Source organism: Dipodomys merriami, unplaced genomic scaffold (assembly GCF_024711535.1).
Source record: "Dipodomys merriami isolate MVZ:Mamm:240054 unplaced genomic scaffold, mDipMer1.0.p SCAF_85, whole genome shotgun sequence".
Classification (NCBI taxonomy): domain Eukaryota; kingdom Metazoa; phylum Chordata; class Mammalia; order Rodentia; family Heteromyidae; genus Dipodomys; species Dipodomys merriami.
In genome coordinates this window covers 5,204,405-5,209,467 of record NW_027206457.1, presented here as the reverse complement: position 1 = coordinate 5,209,467, position 5,063 = coordinate 5,204,405, and the positions used below count along the sequence as shown (strand labels likewise).

General features: G+C 45.6%; 1 pseudogene; it reads right to left on the bottom strand.

Annotated features, from left to right (window-relative positions):
• Positions 1 to 338: 338 nt before the first annotated feature.
• Positions 339 to 4,394, bottom strand: LOC138820240 (lymphokine-activated killer T-cell-originated protein kinase pseudogene; annotated as a pseudogene).
• Positions 4,395 to 5,063: the final 669 nt, after the last annotated feature.

Here is a 5,063-nt window from a genome sequence, read left to right as displayed (position 1 = left end):
GGAAGTTCAGCTAAATGTATGTATACTTACTTTGTACCACATAAAGTGCTAATTTTACAGATCCATCCAGTAAAAGAGAATATCTGAGAAATGATTCTTAATAAATGTAACAGTTACTCGATTCAAATTAATGTTAGACCCAGTTGATACTAGCTGAATCACTAGTGTTAAGTAATTCACTGAAAACCCAGGATACCAAGTGCTTATTCTAAGAATATGGCCCTAAAACAGGCCATGTCCAGAGTACAATGACTACAGACCATGGCAACTAAACATTGAGTGAAGAGAATGGTTATATACACAAGCCATACTTCATGCTGAGGTGAGTGTGAACATGGTCACTCCTCATCTAGCTCCAAAGCATCAACAATCTGAGCATCAGAAGGATGATCTTCCAGATCTTCATTGGTGCACACAGAGAAGAGTTCAATTACTTTCTGGTAAGACTCATCCAGTTCTTCAATATTAATAGGTGGTCTGGTTCCCAACGTAGCATATTATGCTTCATCATCAAAGTCACTTTCATCAAAAGTTTTATCATCATCATCATCATCATCATCATCTGAGAGATTAATGTGTGGGATAGATAAGGTCATCATTTTCCAAAGTGTTAGGCCAAAGGCAAATATGTCTGCCTTGTCAATAATAATGCCATTTTCCTCTAAAGCTTCCTTGGATTTCTGTAGAGAGCTGTGAGAGGCCGCACCTGGAAGATGGCGCCGGCTTCCGCCCTCCGCCTTCCCGATGGCGAGTGCTCTCGTGGTAAACAACTCCTTATATGGCTAAGGCAAAGAATCTGGCTTGCTTCTGCGCACCTGAACCTATTGGTGGTTCCCACGTGGCGTATCAGGGTTGGCTACCCAGCGGGTACTTAAGGCTGTGGGGAATTCTCCCCGGGGTTGGGGTCAGAAGATTACTCAAAGGTCCTGAATAAACTGCAGAGAGAAGAGTCCGGTGTCGCGTCTTCCTTGCTGGTCGAGGCGGTAGCGACACGTGGTGGCCCATACGGGGACTCAGCCATAACCCCAACGAGGACTCAGAACTCTCTGCGGTCAGGGTGGTGCACTGGTAAGTTCCCAGGTAAAAGGGGAATCCGCGACAAAAGCGGGGGTAAGTCCCCAGGTAAAAGGGGGAATCCGCGACAAGAGCGGGGGATAAGTCCCCAGGTAAAAGGGGAATCCGCGACAAGAGCGGGGGGGGATTTTTGCTCTTCTCGGTAGATAAAGAGAGAGCGAGAACCCGGGGCTAGTCAATAGAGTAGCCAAAAGTGAAAGTAAAAGTTTGTTTACCAGCTTTAAATGTTTAAAACATGGGCGCTTCTTCTTCGCACCCAATTTTTTTGGCTCTCAATGAGCTACTGCACTCAAAAAAGTTAAAAATAAAAAAGAGTACTTTAGAGAGATTTTTGAATGAATGTGACATCGTTGCCCCGTGGTTCGCTGTCTCCGGAAGCCTCACAGTGGCCTCTTGGGAGAAACTAGGGAGGGACCTAGATTTTGCCTCTGAACAAGGGACGCTTAAGAGCGGAGTGAGACCAATATGGAAACTGATAAGAGGCTGTCTCAAGGACCAGCGTTGCAGTGAGGCGGTAGAGAATGGTCAGGCTGCCCTAGAAATGCTGCAGGAAGAAAGATCGGAAAGGGCAGACAGCGAAAAGGAGGAGAGCAGGGGGGGTTATACCCCGATTTTGCTGAACTAGAGACCTCTGAGTCTACAGACTCAGAGGAACTACAATCACTCATAGAACAAATAGAAAAAACAAAGATAAGAAAGAGGAGGAAAGGGAAGGAGAGAGAGGACCCAGATAAAGACAAATGCACGCCCTCCGTGCACCGCCCCACACCTTCGGCCCCTCCGCTCTATGCGGAGGACCCCGGAAGTGGCAGCCCCAGCTGTTCTTTCAGCCCAGGCGTGTGGAAAGCGGTCAGAACCGAGTTACATCTAGCCTGTCCAATATTTCAGGATCCACAGGGACAGCGGTATCATGAACCCTTAGATTTTAAGGTTATAAAATCTTTAGCTGAGTCTTTGCGGACATACGGAATCACAGCCTCCTTTACTGTAGCCCAGGTGGAGGCCCTAAACAGACATTGCATGACACCCGGTGATTGGAGTGGGCTCGCATGAGCTTGTTTGAGCCCAGGTCAGTATTTAGATTGGAAGGCCTTTTTGATTGAATTTGCTAGTGAAGAGGCTGCAGCCAATCAGGCTGCGGGGAACCCAGCTTGGGACAGAGATATGCTGCTTGGACAGGGGAGATTCGCCAATCAGCAGATAGGCTACCCGGTTCAAGTTTATGAACAAATCAATAAAATTGGCATAAAGGCATGGAAGGCCTTACCAAATAAAGGCGAGGTGAGTGGCAATCTCACCAAAATCCTGCAGGGCTCTATGGAGCCGTTTTTGGACTTTGTTGCCCGTATGGTCGAGGCCGCTGGCAGAATTTTTGCTGACCCAGACGCAGCCATGCCATTAATTAAACAGCTTGTTTACGAGCAGTGCACTAAGGAATGCAGAGCCGCCATAACCCCATATAAGAATAGGGGACTAGAAGCATGGATAAAAGTTTGCAGAGAGCTGGGCGGACCACTAACTAATGCTGGATTAGCTGCTGCTGTGGTGCAATTAACCCAGAAGAAAGGAGCTGGGAAGGTGGCTCAGTGGTAGAGTGCTTGCCTTGCATGCATGAGGCCCTGGGTTCGATTCCCCAGTACCATATAAGCAAAAAGAAGAGAAAAAAGCCGGAAGTGGCGCTGTAGCTCAAGTGGTAGAGCGCTAGTCTTGAGCTGAAGAGCTGAGGGACAGCGCCCAGGCCCAGAGTTCAGGCCCAGGAAAAAACCTATTTAAAAAACGCTGTAAATTTGTCTAAACAGTTGTCTAGTTATCTTTTAGGTAATTGAACTGGGGAGTTCGACAGCCTGATGGAACAGCTCAGGGTTGCCATCGTCATGGTGAACTCAACCTGAGTGGATGCCGGATTGGCGGAGGGGTTATCTTCATGGATCTCCACTGCTATGAATCATCTTAAGGAGGGGGCGGGTTTGGGAGCCCTGACAGGCCTCCTGGTGTTAGCCTCCTTGGTATGTCTGTGGTGCATTTGCCAAATTAGAGGTTCTCAGCGTCGCAGTGAAGCCATGATTATCCAAGCCTTTACTGTCATTGGAGCAGGTCAGTCCCCCCAAGCGTGGCTTGCCACCCTAAAACAATGAACACAGATTGCAAAGCCAAAGTACTGCAGTCGAGAGGCATGAGTTTTGCCCTCGAGGAGAGCATGTTTGATTGCACACGGGTTCGATTCGCCTTTTCCCGTCCTTGTGAAAAACTAATCAATGGACAGGCTGAGTCATCCCTAGAGGTACCCTCTAGGAGAAGGCTTGTATGCAGTCCTTGCATTGCACAACAGGGATCAGACCTCTGTTCTCATCTGTGTTCTTTAAACAAAAAAGGGGCAACTGTAGAGAGCTGCGAGAGGCCGCACCTGGAAGATGGCGCCGGCTTCCGCCCTCCGCCTTCCCGATGGCGAGTGCTCTCGTGGTAAACAACTCCTTATATGGCTAAGGCAAAGAATCTGGCTTGCTTCCGCGCACCTGAACCTATTGGTGGTTCCCACGTGGCGTATCAGGGTTGGCTACCCAGCAGGTACTTAAGGCTGTGGGGAATTCTCCCCGGGGCTGGGGTCAGAAGATTACTCAAAGGTCCTGAATAAACTGCAGAGAGAAGAGTCCAGTGTCGCGTCTTCCTTGCTGGTCGAGGCGGTAGCGACAGGTTTCCATGGCTCAATACCAATATAACAGGCCGCAGGATCAGTTACAGTCATATTTTCATCCAGTGGTAGAGAGACGCCTTTGTCACAGATTTTAACCGTTTCAAAATCACCTTTAATTACAACATTTGAAGACTTTATATCTCCATGAAGCAGTTTTCTTTCCCTTCAGTCCTATCGCCTTATGCAAGGCAACTTTTAAAATTATAGCTGCTGGAAAAGGATCTTGGCTTTCTTTATTTCGCTCTTCTATCAAGTCATTTAGAGACTTTTCTCCTCCATACTCCATAGCAAGGCAGAGACTACCATCACTGGCCTCAGTAAAAGCACGATAACCTATGATATTTGGATGATGAAGACTTTTTAAAATCTTTGTTTCATCAGTTAGTCTCTTCTGGGAAATAGTCCGATAATGATCATTACATATAGGATTTATCTTTTTTACAGCCCAGGGAGAATGAGACAGGCCTCTTGGAGATCTTTTCATTAGGTAAACATTCACCCCTGTCCCAAAGCCAAGCTTTTTCATAAATGGAGAGGCAGGAATGTTTACACTTGGAGTTAAACATGATACAGATTTCTTTCTTTCAGATAATTTGCTTGGTGTCTTGAAATTACTGATTCCTTCCATTGGCACAATCACTCAGAGCTATAGGCTCACTTGAGGAGGACAGAGGTGGCCAAGGTGTCCCGAAAGCCACCCTGCAGGTCCCGGACAAAACCCGGGCCTGCCCTCTTTGATTTCTTTCTTTAGATTTTTATAGTTTTTTTTTTTTTTTGCTATAAATATCTTTTTACATCTTTGGTTAGGTTAATTCCTAGATATTTTATTTTAATTTATTTTTGAGGCTATTGGAAAGAGGGTTATTTTCATGATTTTCCCTTTCTGCTTGTACATTTTTGGCATACAGAAAGGCTACTGGTTTTTGTAGGTTAACTTTTGTAACCTGCTACTTTGTATTGGCTCTATGAGTTTCAGGGTGGAGTTTTTTGGGTCCTTTAGGTATAAGATCAAGTCATCTACAAATACAGATAGTTTAATTTCTTCTTTCTCTGTGTGAATCCCTTTTATTACATTATTGCTCTGGCTAAAACTCCAGAACTATATTGAATTAGAGTAGAGAGAGTGGGCATCCTTTTCTCGTTCCTGATTTTGTGGAAATAGTATGATGTTGACTGTTGGTCTGTCATATATAGCCTTTATTGTTTTAAGGAATATTCCTTCTATTCCTAGTTTCTCTAAAACCTTTAACATGAATGGATGTATTTTGTTGAAGGCTTTTTTCTGCATCTACTGAGA